We start from the raw sequence: 19364 nt of genomic DNA on the forward strand, positions 1-19364 counted from the left end.
TAGGCCGGGGCCGCGATCTGCGCCGCTGACACGGGAGCGTCGGGACGGGGGGCCTGCGGTGCGGCGCAACGACATCGACTGCTTCCGCTGCGGTCGTAAGGGCCATTACGCCAGGGACTGCTGGGCCCGTGTCCCAGGTCCGCCCCAGCAGGAGGCCTCGACAGCAGACGCGCCGCGGAAGGATCCTCCAGGACAGGCAAGTCGGTGCGCACCAGACACCCGGCAAGGCTTGACACCTCACTCATCACCGTTGTCGTGCGATCCGGGTGTTGTTAATAACGAAAGGCCATCGACTGGGCCATGTCGCTCGGTAACGCAGTGGCGTAAATTGGCACGGCGGGTCGTCGCGGCGCTACTGGTTCGTCCACTGTACCTGGTTCTATACAGGGGGTTGACGTGCGTATTTTAGTGGATTCCGGAGCGTCCGCGACCATTATATCGGATGTAATTTTCCATCTGTTGGGCATCCCTCCAGAGGCCGTGCGTCCGGTTTACGATTCCTGCGTCGCTGCGAACGGGGGTAGCATGGGCATTGTGGGCCAGGTGGACGCCAATATATCTATCGGGGGAGTGTCGGCCTTGGGAATTGTGTTAATTTCGAGGTCCCTTGCAGTTCCTTGTTTGTTGGGAACTGATTTTCTGGCCAAGATGCCCATTCTAATTAGAATTAATGAAAACTGCATTGAATTACCGGGGGGTCGTAAAATTACATTTCTGCCGTCGCCCTGGGGGCGACCTGCTCCGGTCGGCCAAGTGCAGGCGCTGTCCGAGGTATCTGTGGACATTCCACCTGGCTCACAGATGCTTATCCCCTTGCGATATCGGAAACCTGTGCCTGGTCGTCAAGGTGCAATTGGGGTTTTGTTGTCGCCGTCCGCCACCATAACGGGCGGATCGGCGCTCGTCGGGGCGCAAACTATTGTTCGGCCGGACCAGCAGCCATTTCTGCAGGTGCTTAATGGAAGTACCGAAAATGTGTGTGTGCCGGCTGGTACGGTTGTGGCACATGCCGCTACGGCGTTTACGGCACAGGATTATCTGGGCAGCCAGGTCATGGTTGGTGGTGTTTCGGGCCCTGGGGCCGCAGATAATCGCTGGATCGCCGAATTGTGTGGGGAAAATCCTTCCCTTTCCGGGGAACAATGTTGCGCACTTCGTAAGTTATTGTTGAGTTATTCTGACGTGTTTAGCTCCAATGATTTGGACTTGGGACGCACCTCATTGCTTTCCCATCATATTGACACAGGGGACGCTGCCCCTATTCGGTTAAACTCGCATCGGATGAGTCCGGCGGAGCAAAGATCATGTTCGAGGGGCAGTGGATGACATGTTGGCTGCGGACATAATATCTCCATCTAACAGCCCATGGGGCGCACCTGTTGTTTTGGTTAAAAAGAAAGACGGCAAATTGCGATTTTGTGTAGATTTTCGGAAATTAAATAAAGTGTCCGTGGCAGATGCGTACCCCCTGCCGCGTATGGACGACTCCCTCGATGCCTTGTCGGGGACGAAGTTCTTTTCAACGCTAGATCTCTCTTCGGGATTCTGGCAGCTTCCCCTTGACGAGCCCATGCGGGAAAAGACTGCTTTCCGTACGCCGCAGGGGTTATTTCAATTTAATTGTCTTCCGATGGGGTTGAATGCTGCCCCTGCCACATTTCAAAGGTTGATGGAGCTGGTATTAACGGGGTTGCAGTGGGAGACATGTCTGATATATTTAGACGATATTATCGTCTTCAGCCGCACATTTGACGAGCATTTACTGAGGTTGGAGGCTGTGTTCGCCAGGATGCGTTCCGCTAATTTGAAATTCAAGCCTAAGAAATGTCACCTACTGCAACGGTCCGTGCGCTGTTTGGGGCATATCGTTAGTGCGGTCGGGGTGGCCACGGATCCGGACAAGACAGCGTGCGTCCGTGACTGGCCAACCCCGGCCACGGTGGGGGATGTGCGTCGGTTTTTGGGGTTTGCCTCATTATCGCAGATTTGTTCTGAATTTTGCGACGATCGCGAGGCCCTTGCACCTCCTTACGGGTAAAGGACGGAAAATTTGCTTGGGGACCGCCAGAAGAAGCGGCGTTTCAAGGCCTGCGCGATCGGTTGGCTACGGCGCCGACGTTGGATTATCCAGATTTTGATCACCCCTTCATTCTGGATATGGACGCGAGTGACACGGGCATGGGGCCGTGTTGTCTCAGTCCAAAGGTGGTGTGGAGCGCGTGGTGGCGTACGGTAGCCGGGTTTTGTCTCCCGCAGAAACCCGCTACTGCGTCACTCGCAGGGAACTTGTGGCTATTGTTTACTTTCTCCGCCAATTTCGACCGTATCTCTACGGTCGTTCGTTTATTGTACGCACGGATCATGCGGCCTTGCAGTATGCTCTCAAGATGGACCAACCATCCGGCCAGCTGGCGCGATGGTTGGACACGCTGCAAGAATTTTCCTTTCAAATTCACCATCGGAAGGGAGTGCGTCACGCGAATGCGGACGCGCTTTCTAGGTTGCCGCAGCGATCCCCTTGCGCGTGCGCGTCTGGGACGCATAGATGTGCGCCGATCCAGCATCCCCCTCAGCCTGTTGCGTTGGTGGTCGAGGTGCCTGAAGCTCCAATGGAGCCGGGACCGGCTGATGGGATTTTGAATCTTCCAAGGGCTGTGTGGATTCGGGAACAAATGCTGGACGATTCATTGTTGACCTTACGGAATCGGCCTGCGAAGCAGAAACCGCTCTCCGCGATGGTCTGCTGATGTGGAGGGAAGGGTTACAGGAACGCTGGCGTCTGGTTGTACCGGCATCCTTGCGGTACGAATTGATTAGGACTCTGCATTGCGACACGCTCTTACATCTGGGGGTGCAGAAGACCCTATTGACGTTGCAGCGAGATTACTTTTGGCACGGCATGACAACAGATGTCGTCGGTCACGTTCGCGCGTGTCCCGATTGTGCCCGGCGGAAGCCACCTAAGCCCCCATATGTGCCGCCGATACAGTCTATTCAGGTGTCTCAAGTTAATGAATTGGTGGCGTTAGATATTTTGGGACCCTTCCCGCCATCCGCTAAAGGTAATTAATACTTGCTGGTTGGGGTGGAGTACCTCTCCCACTGGCCGATGGCCTGGCCGTTACCCGACCAGTCAGCGGCGTCCATTACAGACGCCTTTCTATTTGGGTACGTTATGGACAAGGGGGCGCCGGAGAGGCTCCTCACAGATCAAGGCCGGAATTTTTCTTCTAAATTGTTGGGGGAAGTGTGCGCGGCTCTTGGAACTAAAAAGATACGGACATCTCCCTACCACCCACAAACAGATGGTATGGTCGAACGGCTAAATCGGACTTTGTCCGCCATGCTGTGTCACACGGTGAGTGAAAAACAATCAGATTGGGATTTGCATATCCCTGGGGTACTTTCGGCATACCGGATGACGCCGCATGTGGCTACAGGATATTCGCCGTTTTTCCTTATGTACGGTCGCGAAAACGTGCCGCCGATGGATGTGCAGTTGGGAACAGGAGTGAGAGGACCTGCTAAGCCTCTTCCTGATTACATTCAGGATACCGTTCGCCGTGTTACTGAGGCGCGGGAAGGGGCCCGCATGGCTACGGCCAAAGCCCAGGCCCGGAACGAACGCGTGCTCGACGCTCTAAGGGGGAGTGGCCCTGGAAGGTGGGGGACATGGCCTGGCTCCATTGCCCACAGGTGCAGCCAGGTACCTCTCCTAAATTACATAAACCATGGCAAGGGCCGGTTCGCCTCATCGAGGTTCCTAACCCACAGTCTGCACGTGTTCGGTTTGGATCTCGGCGTTGGTTCGTTCACACGTCTCGCTTGAAACCATATGTGGCCCCTCGAACTGATGCGTCATCTCCTGATGTTGCCTTGCCGGGGTCTGTTGCTGCCGACTCACCCTTGCCTGTGCCTGTTGACCCTGCAAGAGCGCCTGTCGTGCCTTTTACAGACAAGCCGGCCGTGACACTGCAGGAGACAGGGGACTCTGCTCGGGGTGTGCCTACCACGGCTGCGGGGACTCCGAGCCCCGCCGCCCTTCCGACCCCGCTGCAGACACGATTGCGGGACACCCCCGACTCTGGGCCTTCAGGGATACGGGACCGGGACGTTGGCGGGCCTCCAATAGCGACAGGAGGACTTCATCCTGTCGCTCTTAAAACCCCGTCACGTTCCCGGTCTGCAGGAGGGCCGCCGCCCGTCCGGGACGGACCGGCGACCCGCACGCAGTCGAAGTCCCTTACATTTCGTTGATTTTTACTGTTGTATTCTTGTTGTTATTGTTATATTTATTGTATGCTTCGTTGTCCTTGCATGTGTGATGGTTGTGTTTCGCTCGCATTACTTGTTGTTGTTGTTGTTCAGCCGAGGTCGGCTGGAATTTTCTCTACGGGGGAGGGTGGTGTAATGCGGGCGTAAACGGCCTCGCAGATATGACGTCACGGGGGGAGGGGTTAGGTCACGTGAGAGAGAGGGGTGAGGTCTTAAGGGAGAGAACCGGAAGAAACGGGAGAGAGTATGGGAATAGAGACAGAGAGAGGCCACGCAGGGCAAAGAGTGGAGAGTGGCGAGATCGCCACACAGTGAGACTCGGCACCGTCGGCCAGCGGTGACCGAGCACGGAGGAACGGGGAGCAGCGGTGGAGCTGCAGTGAGAGCAGCCGGAGGACTGCACAAAGGGAAGCTGCAGCGGAGCTGCATCGGAGTGGAGAAAGGCTACGGGAGCGACGGCAGCTGTCGAGCTGCCAAGCGGGGAGGCTCTGAGCGAGGGCCGTGTGGGACAAGTGTAAAGAACCCAATAAAGGACAACGGAGACAGACCCAGTGAAAGAGTCCTTTATTACATATTTATGGGAAATGCAGGTATGTGATTAGTACTACTTATGACCGTGCATTATGCAGGATTAGCAGCATCAAAGGGAAGGGATATGGGAAATGCAGGTATGTGATTAGTACTACTTATGCCCGTGCATTATGCAGGATTAGCAGCATCAAAGGGAGGGGATATGGGAAATGCAGGTATGTGAATAGTACTACTTATGCCCGTGCATTATGCAGGATTAGCAGCATCAAAGAGGGTCGAGGTGCGCATTTTGGTGGACTCAGGTGCGTCCGCGACCATTATCTCAGACGTCATTTTTTATCTCTTAGGCATTCCGCCAGGAAGGGTGCGACCGGTTTATGACTCTTGCATAGCGGCGAACGGGGGAAGTATGGGCATTGTGGGCCAGGTGGATGCCAACATATCGATCGGGGGGGTGTCGGCTTCAGGAACCGTGTTGATTTCCAGGTCCCTCGCGGTGCCCTGTTTGTTGGGGACCGATATCCTGGCAAAAATGCCCATTCAAATAAGGGTGAATCAAAATGGCATTGAATTGCCGGGGGGTAGGAATATTTCGTTCTTGCCGTCGCCCTGGGGCCAATCTGCCCCTGTCTGCCAGGTGCAGGTGCTGTCCAAGGTATCTGTTGATATTCCACCTGGTTCGCAGATGCTTATTCTGTTGAGGTATCGGAAACCAGTGCTTGGCGTTGAGGGAGCGGCGGGTGTTTTGTTATCGCCGTCCACGGCTATAACGGCCGGCTTGGCGCTGGTCGGGGCACAGACGATTGTCCGGCCGGGTCAGCCACCGTTTTTACAAGTGCTGAATGGGAGTGTGGATAATGTTAGCATACCGGCCGGAACGGTTTTGGCTCACGCCACGACTGCTTTCACGGCCCATGATGACCTGGGCTGCCGGGACCTGGTAGGGGGGGTTTCGGGCCCCACGGGGCAGGATGATCGCTGGGTTGCCGAGTGGGGAACAACGGTCCGCGCTTCGCGCGCTGTTGCTAAGCTATTCCGACGTTTTCAGCTCGGATGATTTTGACTTGGGACGCACCTCCTTGCTTTCCCACCACATTGATACGGGGGATGCCGCTCCAATTCGGATGAACCCGCATCGGTTGAGCCCGACGGAGCGGGATCATGTTCGTGGCGCAGTGGAGGACATGCTGGCTGCTGACATAATTTCCCCGTCTAACAGTCCGTGGGGCGCGCCGGTGGTCCTTGTGAAGATAAAGGATGGGAAATTGCGGTTTTGTGTCGATTTTCGCAAATTAAACAAAGTGTCCGTGGCAGACGCGTACCCCCTGCCGCGTATGGATGATTCCCTCGATGCCTTGTCCGGGGCGAAATTTTTTTCTACGCTTGATCTCTCCACGAGATTCTGGCAGCTTCCCCTGGATGAGTCCTCGAGGGAAAAGACGGCTTTCCGTACGCCGCAGGGCTTATTTCAGTTTAATTGTCTTCCTATGGGCTTGAATGCTGCCCCCGCCACTTTTCAGCGGTTGATGGAGCTGGTGTTACCGGGTCTGCAGTGGGAGACATGTTTGATATATTTAGACGATGTTATCGTCTTTAGCCGCACGTTTGATGAACATCTACAGAGATTTGAAGCGGTGTTTGCTAGGATGCGCTCCGCCAATTTGAAATTTAAACCCAAAAAGTGTCACCTACTGCAACGATCCGTGCGCTACTTGGGACACAGTCAATGCGGACGGGGTGGCCACGGACCCGGAGAAGACGGCGTGCGTTCGCAACTGGCCAACCCCGGCCTCAGCAGGGGACGTACGTCGCTTCCTTGGGTTTGCTTCATATTATCGCAGGTTCGTTCCGAACTTTGCTACGATTGCTAGGCCCCTGCACCTCCTTACGGGGAAGGGTCGGAGGTTCAGTTGGGGCCCGCCGGAGGAAGCAGCGTTTGAAGGCCTACGCAATCGTTTGGCGACGGCGCTGACATTGGACTATCCGGATTTTGATCGCCCTTTTATTCTGGATACGGATGCTAGTGACACTGGGATCGGGGCCGTTCTGCCACAGTCCAAGGGCGGCGTGGAACGCGTGGTAGCCTACGGTAGCCGCGTGCTGTCTCCGGCAGAGACCCGCTACTGCGTTACTCGCCGCGAACTACTGGCTATTGTCTACTTTCTCCGCCAATATCGGCCGTATCTATACGGCCGTTCATTTATTGTGCACACGGACCATGCGGTTTTGCAATATGCCCTGAGAGTTGACCAACCATCTGGCCAACTGGCACGATGGTTGGAAACCCTGCAGCAATTTTCCTTCGAAATTCAGTATCGGAAGGGGTCGCGTCACGCGAACGCCGACGCGCTCTCCAGATTGCCGCAGGGGTCCCCTTGCGCTTGCGCTTCGGGTACGAATAGGTGTACGCCGGTTCTGCAACCCCCTCGGCCTGTCGTGTCAGCTGTCGAGGGGCCCGAGGCTCCCGTGTGCTCAGGACCGGCCGATGGGGTTCTGAACCTGCCGCGCTCGGTATGGATTCACGAGCAATTGCTTGATGACTCACTGGGGGCCTTGCGGAGTCGGGCTGCGAAGGGTACGGGGGGACTGCTGTCCAGTGGGACGCCGGGAGCCGCTCTCCGGGATGGGTTGCTGATGTGGAGGGAGGGGTTGCACGATCACGGGCGTCTGGTTGTACCGTCGTCGTTACGGTACGAATTGGTTCGGACTCTGCACTCCGACACTCTATTACATCTCGGGGTGCAGAAGACCTTGTTGACGTTGCAGCGAGACTACTTCTGGCACGGCATGACGACGGATGTCGTCGGACACATTCGGCCGCGAGAATGTGCCGCCGGTGGACGTACAGCTGGGTACGGGGGTGAAGGGTCCTGTTAAGCCTCTCCCCGAGTACATTCAAGACACTGTTCGACGCATCACCTAGGCACGGGAGGGGGCCCGATTGGCTACTGCCAAGACCCAGGCCCGGAACGAACGCTGCGCTCGGCGCTCGAATGGGAAATGCCCCTGGCGAGTGGGGGACATGGCCTGGCTGCACTGCCCGCAGGTGCGGGCGGGGACCTCCCCTAAGCTGCACAAACCATGGCAGGGGCCGGTTAAGCTTATTGAGGTTCCTAACCCGCAGTCCGCGCGTGTTCGGTTCGGATCGCGGTGCTGGTACGTCCATACGTCTCGGTTGAAACCCGACGTGGCCCCGCTGACGGATACGTCATCTACTGATGTTGCCTTGCCGGTGTCTGTTGCATCCGACGCACCTCTGCCTTTGCATGTTAACCCTGCAAGCGCGCCTGTCGTGCCTTCTACAGACGAACCGGCCGTGACACAGGCGGATGCTGCGAATCCTGCTCTGGGTGGGCCTACCACGGCGACGGGGACACTTGACCCCGCTGCCCCTCCAACTCCACCAAAGACACGGTTGCGGGAGACCCAGGACTCGGGTCTCTCTGGGGAATGGGACCTTGGCGTTGACGGGCCTCCAACAGCGGCGGGCGGTTCTAATCCCGTCGCTCTTAAAACCCCGTTGCGTTCTCGGCCTGTGGGGGGGCCGCCGCCCGTTTGGGACGGGCCGGCGACCCGCACGCGTTCCAAATCCCTTTCCTTTCGTTGATTGTTTTCCTTGTTCTTGTTGTTCTTTGTTATCGTCTTGTTATAATCTCCGTTGTCCGGTGATGCCCGATGATTGAAAGTTGCTCGCATTATTTTGTTCTGTTGCAGCCGGGGACGGCTGGGTTTTTCATCGGGGGGGGGGGGGGGGTCATGTAATGCGAGCAAGGATTGAGGGGGGCGGAGTCTGGGTCACGTGAGGAGAGGGAGGAGTTAGGGTCACTGGGGGAGAGGATTTAGGGAGAGAACCGGAAGGGATCGGGGAGTTAAGAAGGAGTGAAACGGGAGGCCACGCTGGGAAGTACTGGGAGGGTGGCGCGATCGCCACGTGTTGGGAGACCTCGGCACCGTCGGCCATCGGTGTCCGGGCGCAGGGGGGCTAGCGGGCTGTGGAAGGCTGGCCGTGAGCGAGGAGGAGCGGAGCAGCAGTGTGGCTGCAGAGCGGAGCAGCAGGGTGGCTGCAGAGCGGAGCAGCAGTGTGGCTGCAGAGCGGAGCAGCAGGGTGGCTGCAGGGCGGAGCAGCAGTGTGGCTGCGGAGTGCTCGACGGAGGAGACGCGGGCCTGAGCGAGGACGCCATGGGAGCGAGATTTACACGAACCCAAATAAAGGACAACGGAGATCGACACTGTGGAAGAGTCCTTTATTACATATGCTCCAAGCACGTGTGCTGTTTCATTCAGACGCTGTCGCCTCGACAGACCTGGTTTTCACCTGAGGACGGCTGGGTGCGTTATGGCCGAAACGTCGTGAGAATTGTTTTATTATGTTTTATTTTTATTATTTTATTACTTCCCTTCTACGTGACTTTACCGAAAGAACCAAGAAGATGAATCCCTGCAGTCACGAAAGCTTTAAATCGAAAAGTACACGCCTCTTTTTCTATGTCGGTCTTTGATCCATCTATTCCTATTTGTCTGTCGCCTCCCCGTGCCTATTTGCGCACTTTGATCTCACATTGGATAAATAAAGTTATCTACGTCATATAGAAATGTAAGGAGTTGGGCTGTGCTAAATTGGTTAGTTCACTTCGCAATTAATTTGGTGACCTTGGTTCGATTTCTGGCCATGGCTGACATCAGAGGCAAGCGGTTATCTGAACTGGTCTTTGGGAACCCTTTCTCAATCTGCATTGACCAGCGAGGTGAAGTATAGTGATCTAGGGCAGACATAGCGTGGGGAGGTCTTCATACAACAGTGGATTTCCAAATGGATCTTAATTAGTTTATTTTGTTAAAGCATTCCTGTACAAGTCTGTGATCATGCATTTGTAATATGTAAAATATACAAATGCTGGTTAACATACCTGCATATGCACAGGTACACATACACCAATGTAATTGTGGTACAATCGGTGTATGCAGGTGAAAACAAATAACAAAATACTGACATCAATGTGTAGTTGCATGGAAAAATTAATTTAGCAGTATAGCGCTAGCTGCTGGCGGTGAAGGGGATACACAAGAGGGGGATATCTGGGGGAAAGGTTACAGAAGGGGCACAGGGGGAAGCCCCGGGAACCCGCTGGTAGGTTCTAGACAGGGGGCGTGGCCGGGGCAGAGCGAGGCCACGCTGGGAGCATAAAAGGGGGCCCTGAGCAAGAGCTCGGGGCTGTCATTTGGAGTGGGATACCCGTCGTGCTGTTGAAGATCGTCGCCATGGTCGCTGTCGTCTTCACTCGATATTGCGCTGCTAGACAGTAGTTGGCAGTCTCGGTTCAGCACTGTCAGTGTTTGATGGCTAGTGTTGTGTATAGGCTAGCAACCGACAGAGTTGTGTATAAGCGAGCGACAGAAGAGTGTGGACCAGTGTAGGGTGTGTATTGTGCAAAGGGTGCTCGGTTAAATAAAAGAAATGCCTCCAAGTCTAAGCATCTACGAGTTAAGTCACTACAAATGAATTAGCTTAGCATGGTTGGCATGGGTCCTGATATTTGAAAGCTCTGAATGCGGGCAGCCTGTTCTACGAACGACACATACATATAAAACGATCACCACCTACACAACACCACCAATACAAGAAACACAAAACCGAATACATCACCACAGCACTCGTTCCACAATTAGACCACCACGAACAAGACCAGCACACCACCACCGAATGAACACCACCAAGCGTCAAATGCCCCGAATACAAGAAAACCACCACAACACAACAGAACCACAAACAGCAACACAGAGACACGTGAAAATCAACTCGAGATTATCATAACAGATCACTGTCAGGAAGTAACTCTGATACAAGCCAATTTTGTTTGAGTTATCATTTTATTTCATGTTGCACAAATGATTCCGTGTAGCCAACTTACCGGATACTTTACAAGGGAAGGTCCGTGGTACGTAAACACAGCAACATCATCAGTATCGCAGAGAACGAGTTCAGGGTGCTTAATGAATATTGCACAGCAGACGAGGTAGTAACAAAGTTTGAGTGACCATAACAGTACTGGGTTATTTGCCACGTACAGGACAGCCACCAGCAACAGAACCTGCAGCACCAGTTAGAGAGCTCACGACACAGAGACACGAATGTGTGAGAGAAGCGAAACCCGTTCCAACACTTCCCACACACTCGCACATCTCCCCGATATCTTCCACACTAGGTTGCGCGCCTTGGCCGGCCGCAGAGTCCAGGCAAGGCGGTAGGCACCGCGGAATACTAGGCCGCGCGGACACGCGATTCCCGCGGACGCGATGCTGAGGCGGGGGAAGACGGACCCCGCCACGGGACATCTCGAGCATTCTTGCACGGCTCCGGCTTCTCCGTGGAGATGGAATAGATGTGGGGAGGACACGGATAGAGAACGTGGGCTCCAATGTACAGCAGCCGTGCCCGTGAGAGAGACAGTGGCCACCATAGAGGCGGGGCCCGTGTTGGGGGAGTGGCGTGAGAGGGGCGGGGCTAACGCTGGAGGGGCGGGGCTACACAAGAAGGGGGAGGGGCTGTGCAGCTGACGTCAATAACCTGATTGGTGACGACAACCTGGAGAGCGTTTGGGTCCCCACGACGGCTGCGAGCAGCAAAATCGAGTCTCCCAAACTTCAAGATATTTTTTATTCTCAACGCAAGGTAATAAACTATATATTTGTATTTATTTATTAAGGAAAACATAAAGCTATGATATAAACCAAAATTACAAGTACAGTGGTACCGCGGTATACGTCGTTAATTCGTCCCAGAAGGTAGGACTTATACCTAAAATGACGTACACCAAACGAATTTTTCCCATAAGAAATAAAGGGAAAGGAAATAATCCGCTCCAGAGTATATGAAATGATATTTTATATGGCATATTATACATTAATGGGGTTGTATAAAATACTTTAGACACTACTTAGTACTAAAATGCATAAATAAATTCAAATAAATTGGAATAAAAATCATTTTTTTACGTCACTTTACCTTGCTGAGTGGAGTTAAAATTACAAAAAACACGTGAAAATTCACAGAGAGTTATAGCAAGAATTGTGCACTGAACGAGATCTACTGTACATGCAGACTGAGGAGCGGCGCTTTGTTTCAGTCGTGAACGTGGTCTACGCGGGTACGCGGTGACTCATCCCGACCCATACAAGTTCTAGCAAGCACGTCGTATCCCAAGCAAGACGTCGTATCCCAAGACATTTTGTTTTCGTCAAAACACGACGTGTACCAAATTCAACTTATTCCAAAGCGGTCGTATACCGAGGTATGACTTTATCAGAATCTTTTGACTTAAAACTTTAATGACTGCAGGAATTCATATTCTTTCGTACTTTCGGTAAAGTCACGAAGATAGAAAAAAAGTCAAGTGGACAAAACCGTGTACAACAACAAAATTCATGACTTAATGATGGAAGCTACACAAAAACTTAAAAGATCTCACCAACAGCCTCGTTACAAAAATGAACAGTATAATCACTGATTCAGATTCATTAGTTGAACAAAACAAAAATTTTTCCTTAAAACCTTCTGCTGCTAGACCACCCAGATTATATGGCTTACCAAAATCCATAAAGAATTTACACCCCTTCGTCCCATCGTCTCCACCATTGGCTCACCCACCTACAAACTGGGTCGATATCTTTCTGAGACCTTACAGTCATTTACTGGTTAGACCACCTCTTCTGTACTTAACTCAGCTCACCTCATATCGTCAATTAAGAACATTTCACTGTCCCCAGGTGATTTGCTCGTCAGTTTCGATGTAGTTTCGATGTAGTCACCAAAGTTCCTGTGCCTGATACCATTGCAAATATTGAAGATTTGGTCCAACCAGAATGTAATGCTGATGTACTGGCTCTGGTGAGACACTGCCTCACCAATACATACTTTACCGGGAATGGAACATTCTACAAACAAACTGAAGGCACCCCAATGGGTTCTCAAATATCTCCAGTTGTAGCCAATGTTTTCATGGAAAAATTTGAGACGGACGCCATCCAGGCATCCACTCCACGCCTGTCCTTGCGGAAGAGGTACGTGGATGACACGTTTGTCATCTGGCCACATGGCCGATCGGCTCTGAACCAATTCCTCAAACACATAAATTCCTACACCCAGCCATCAAATTCACCATGGAGGTAGAAAAGGATGGCAAGCTACCTTTCTTGGATGTCCTAATCCAAAAGAGACCAGATGGCTCAATGAGCCATTCTGTCTCCAGGAAAGCAACCCAAACTGATGCCTTCCTAAAACCTGACTCCAACCACTATCCATCCCAGAAGAATTCCCTCATCAAAACTCTACACCATAGAGCTCAATGTTTCTCCAACTATGAACACCTAGCAAGTGAACTCAAACACGTACACCAAGCTCTCAAGGCGAATGGATACTATGACTACACAATCCGCAAAGCCATCACCCCTACCATGAGGAAGGAGCCATCTTAGGATCAAAGCAAAACCATCACCTTACCATACATAGCAGGGGTAGCCAAACATTTTTCCAAAATCATGAACAAACACAAGATCCAAGTCTGTTTTAACACAGTACATGAAATTCATGATCTTATCCCATCTTCGAAGGACAAGATCCCTGACATATGTCTACAAACTAAGCTGTGTCTGCAGCAGCAGTTACATTGGAGAAACTAAGCGACATGTCTCGGACCATTTTCATGAGCATAAGGCAGATCTGAACCACGGTAGGACCAATACTTCTGCCGCGGCTGTTCATTATTTCAATGTTGCTGGCTCACACGAAATTGGTATCTCTAAGACGATGGTACTTTGCAAGCCCACTGGTTCGAAACGTCGTGATCTATTATTTTTCTACCTACGTGACTTTACCGAAAGAAACAAAGAGTAAGATATACCTATTTAGCGATATGAGAGAAGTAGATAAGGGAGATAAATGTCATGAACTTGTGGAATGTTTGCAAGAAGGAAATAAAGGTTATCATCAGACATGATTAATCTACTGGTGGATGAAGGTCTGATAAGCCTTTACTATCTCCCTAAAGTCATTCGATGCAACAATCCACCTAGTATCTACTAACGAGCTGATTTCATTGCTCCATCTCCATGGAAGGCCTCCTCTTGGGTGTATTTAATGTTCACCCAGAAGTGAAAATGTTACACCACAGTTCGTAGTTTGGCAGCATGTCGTGTGTGATGTGGTAGAATGTGGCCACTCCCACCTTTATCAATACGTCTCATTAGCGTGAAAGAGCAGATAGACTACCCGATAGAGATCCCTCCCGTGGAGCCCCTTTCACCATAAGCTGTTTGAGCAAGCAATTGAAGGACTGTGCTTGCTTACAATTGATTAGACTGGGTGCAACAATTGCTCAGGACCATTTGAGCACTTATTTGGCCAATTTAATGTCATAACCCGTTAATAGGCCTTGATTATTTTAAATAATCAAAGTGTCTGTTCACATAAACTCACAAACCCCCACGTGTGGCCATGAGCAAGTGCCGTCAAATCCACATTTTTCTGGCCAAGACCAGTCTCTCCATTAGGCAACCTCTCTCGACTCACAAAGTGGTTCCTATTTTATCAATCCTAGGGGAATGCTTGGCTGAGTAAACCTCATATTGATTATGAATTGAAACTGATTTTGAGGTAGGCCTTCTGCTGTATCACTCAGAGTAAGGAGGGGTTAGGAAGCTACTATCGAAACTGTCACTGTACTTATTGATCTTGCTCTTACTGCAACACTCTCTCTTGACCAGATGGCGACTAATCTCCTCAACAATCGTTATGCGGTTTTGGAAAAACTAGACGAAGGAGGATTTGGCGAGGTGTACAAATGCTGGGACCACAGGAACCACAAGGAGATGGCCTTCAAGAAGATTGACATCACATTAAGGTGAGAGAGAGACCAAGTAATGATGTGCTTCACAATCTTCACTGAAAAGTAGTTTCCTGTCAGAGAAACTCACGTGTGCCTACCTAGACAAGACGCAATACTTTTCCGTTTTAATGATGATGCAATTTCCAACATTCTCATAAGTGTTTGTATTTCTTCACGCAGCATCAAGGAAGTGCAAGCATATCGTGAGGCTGTCTTCCTCAAACTGCTGAGGCACAATAGCATCATCCGGTTCGAGGAAGACTTTGTCGTGGGAGATTACCATTATCTCGTGTTGGACTACATCAGGTAATAACACCAAGTCCATTACAACCGTGGCACTTGCAGGATGTATACAAATATAAGCTTGGCAGCTGATTGATCCACATCAGTACTCAATCCTTAGCTATGCTACACTGCATTGTTAACAAGTAGCTGCATTAACCATTTCATAGCTGGTTTGTCAATTCTCGGGACCCAGTCATGCCCAGTGGTAAAAAACTCTGCAGTCAGCACGTATTCAAGTAATTGTTACCCGTCGAATGCCTTACCTCACCGTCAGTGTTCCAGTACTTGCATGTGTGGATGAGCTGGTGCCTTTGTGCTTCATGCTGTTTAACCATGTTGCACTGTGTTCGTTTTCTGTTATCAGCATGGGCAGCCTCTTTGACGTTCTGAAAGCGAACGGAGCATTTACTCTGTCCTCCGTCAAGAGATATGCCCAGTCCCTGATGGAAGTGCTGGCCTTCCTGAAGAAGAACGGCTTAGTCCACGGGGACCTCAAACTGGTAAGGGTTTATCATTAATATCTCCATTGGAACCTCATTTGCCAGTAAAAACATATGATAATTGTTTTTTTACCTTTCTATCTGGCAACAAAACTGACACCTTTTTTTTTACTCCTTGTAAAAAAAGGCGTCAGTTTTGTTGCCAGATAGAAGGGTAAAAAAACAATTATCATTAATATCTCTTTTAGAGGAATTAAACAGGTCTAAGGGACGCTGTCATGGTGTCTGGATCTCACACGAGACTTGAAACCCAGAGGGAATTGGTTAAATTGATCCTCTGGCTTGGCAATTATAACAGTGGACAGGTTCTCAAATCCCAACTCCACCCACCCACCACCTCTCTACACCCATCAGTATAAATAGGTACTCCACAGTTAATCATGTCACGAGTGGCGGGGTGAAGTGTGGGTACTTCCCCTTCTTCCGAGACATTTGATGCTGTGTAACAGTAGCCCAAAACCATCTAGAGGGGCTCACTTCAATTACCTATGGCGGAGGCCTTTCTATAAGTAGAGGGGCGAGCAAGTAATTGCAGGGCTGCACCTTCACTGTGATATTTTAAGCAGAGTTAGCAGTTTATGTGCCTCATGCACATACACTGCATGATGCACATACACTGGCCAGTTTAATTCCCATGACAGCTGCCTCACACAGTGGAGCTCTTATCCGTGACAATATAACCCATGACTCCCATTATCCATGGGGAACTATCTAGTCTATAAAACCACTAATGATCCGTGGCCCTATTTGAGAGTTTTTTTACCATCCTGCATTGTGGAACAACTCTGTTATTGCTGATGAGAAGAGTCGTTTGGCAATTCTTCTAATTATAAGCGTCTTGTTTTCATGAACAACTTCATTGCAAGATTTCATATTGGATCATTTTTACGAGAGTTATTGATCCCCCTGCTTCCCTCTCCATTACAAACAGACATAGATATTGCAAAAACACTTTTAACGTTAGATGGACAGTGCAAAAATGAACGCCATTTTCTATGCAGACAGTGATCATTTTAACGGATCCTCATCTGGTTAAATAACATATATATAAAATGCTTCCATTCTTATATTTCTTTCAGGAAAACATCTTGGTGAAAGATCACCACACGGCAGCCATCCGATTGGCCGACTTCGGAGGAAGTTTTTTTGACAATGAACCTCGTAAGTTACACTTTATATACATTTATACATACCGTAGCATTTCTAAATCTTCCTACAGATCCTGTTATATGGAATAACAATGTTTTCTTTTCTATAGCATCGTTCATGCAAATTGCGTGAACGATGATAATGTTAAATTAACATTTGTGATATTACAAGAGCTGAACTCAGTGCTGCCTGTGCATGGTAGCTCCACACGAGGTATGATTACAATGCCTTGCGATCTCCGTTTCACAACAGCGCATTGGGAATGTCCACTTCCGTGTAAAATCACGTCCTTTCACATATCATGCAGGACAGGGCGAGAACACATTGGAGATTCTTGCAGTAAAACTGTGACTCCGATCGTCCACTTAACCCTTTAGAGCTGGTCAATTTATTCTTGGGACCTAGTAATGCCCACCTATGGCGGGACCTGATATTTCAAACGACTGAATGTACGTTTTTTTGCCAATAATGAAACTGAGAAAGTTGACAGAATTCATTTAAAAAGTGTCTGTGCTGCAGAGTGACATAGACTTAAAAGTTGCATTAGCTATGAAAGACCTGTACTGTATTCTTATTTTTCTCCAGCCGACCATATCTTTGGGACGGCCGGATACCAGGCTCCCGAGGTCTTGCTGGCCCTGCCGTTCGGAACAGCAGTTGACATGTGGGCTGCAGGCTGCATACTGGCCGAGATCTCTGTTGGGAAACGACTGCTGCCAAGAACCAACAGGATTCAGGAGGTCGCTGGGATCACAAAGGTAAGATTCGTTTCGTAATTAATTGATTTAACTATTTTATTACGGAAAGTGTTTCATGTTTGATTGGTTGTTGCAGTTCGATGTTGGCTCAGCGGTTGAGTAATTGGCTCGCAATCGCAACGTTGTAAGTTCATTCAGCCCTCCAGTGTCGATAAAATGAGTGCCACTTTTTGGGGAAGTCGACATTGGTTGAAATAGAAGTAGATTCGCCGTTGCCGTAGGAATGCAGAGTTTTACTATTCACTCAGGGCGCAGCCAGGCGATGATCACTGCCTCAGCGATCGTTTTACTTTGAGTTAACTTACTGCTTAGTTTTACGTGACTTCAAGTGTTTACTCAATTATGAATAATTGAATCAATAGGATACAAACCATGCATGTAAATACGTAAAGAAAAACTCCTGAACTCTCCAGCGACATAAGAGCAAATGTATCGTTTATTTTCAGATTGTGGGAAGACCACCCTTAAAGATGCTGCACGCTGCACCAGACGGTCATCGGTATTTCCGTGAGTAATGCAAATTTTATTTTTAATATGTGATTAGGTGTTATAACATCACTCATCTGGCTGCACAATGACGTGAAAGTTGGGTTGTTTCCCCACGTCCTTCACAGCCTTAATTATACAACACAGCCTTAATTATACAACACAGCCATGTACACATGAATAATATTCTAATGCATGACATCGTTTGCGATTGTACCCACTGCAGACTTCTTTGGGCAACTCACCGAGGAATGTCTGCAGGAGACGCGTCAGTGTTGCCCGCTCAAGGAGTTTCTGAAAACAAGAGACCCATTGTTTCTGGACTTCATCAGCTCCATCCTATGGTGAGTATCCCACTCTTTGACTTTCCCTCAACTTTAACAAATTCAAGTCAGTTTCTATATCATAAGGAAATACGCATCCCCTTTGCAAAGTATAGCAAGTCTGCATCTCGCTGCAGCCACGCAGCTGAAGAAAGTAATTTGCCGTGAACCACTCGGAAAGCCCGTTCCCAAATGGAAGCAATGTATTTTGCGATAACGCGTTGTGTAAGCACACTTTGAGCGCGGACTTACCATACCTAACTTCACTCACCTGCAAACCCTTACTTTGTCAAGTGGATGTCAGTTTATTGTATCACTATAATGTGTAATATGGGTATGTATATTTTGCTGATCTTCTCATCGGTACTTGTCTCTTTGTTTTCAGCTGGAACCCAGATGACCGCCTAACTCCGGAAAGTGCTCTCAAGCAACCATGGATGAGTGCAGCTCCAGCTCCACCACCTGGATTTCACCTGGCACCAGCATGCAAGATCAATTCCCATCTGGCTCCGTCAACCAAGGCCTTCGCAACTTTGGACTGCAACAACTTCACTTCCACGACAATGGACCCCTACAAATTATGCTTCCTGGATTCGGACCCCAATAACTCCTCCATCCTGGCTCCAGCACCTTGCCACCTTCCCTCAATTCCACAACTTACTTCTCCTGGACAAATTCCAGTCTCATCATTTTGCAGCAGCTTTTCCGGAGTGGCAATTCTGATTTTGGCTCCTAAGGTGTCCAGTGTCATTTCCCTTCCACCTCCAGCCGCCGTTCCAATCCCCTTCATTCAGCCAAGCACTGACGCCTTCCTGGTTTCTATCTCTATTGGGTCATTGATCGAAACCATTTTGGAATGGGAGATGCCTACAGCCACTAGCTCAACATCCACAACAAAATGCAGCATTCAGGTGGAAGATTTTAACACTGCTGTGTCTCTTACAGCATCAATTGCTGACTCTCTCCCAGATTCGAAGACCATAATGAATGTGGACATCAAGCCTCTGGATGTTGAGGAATCTCCTATTTCAATTGAGGCAATCGATGAGACGACCCAAAATGGAGCCGAGGCGACCCAAAATGGAGCCGAGACGACCCAAAATGGAGCCGAGACGACCCAAAATGGAGCTGAGACGACCCAAAATGGAGCCGAGATGACCCAAAATGGAGCCGAGA

The sequence above is a fragment of the Lampetra planeri genome, chromosome 6, assembly GCF_965212315.1.
Source record: "Lampetra planeri chromosome 6, kcLamPlan1.2.h2, whole genome shotgun sequence".
NCBI lineage: Eukaryota > Metazoa > Chordata > Hyperoartia > Petromyzontiformes > Petromyzontidae > Lampetra > Lampetra planeri.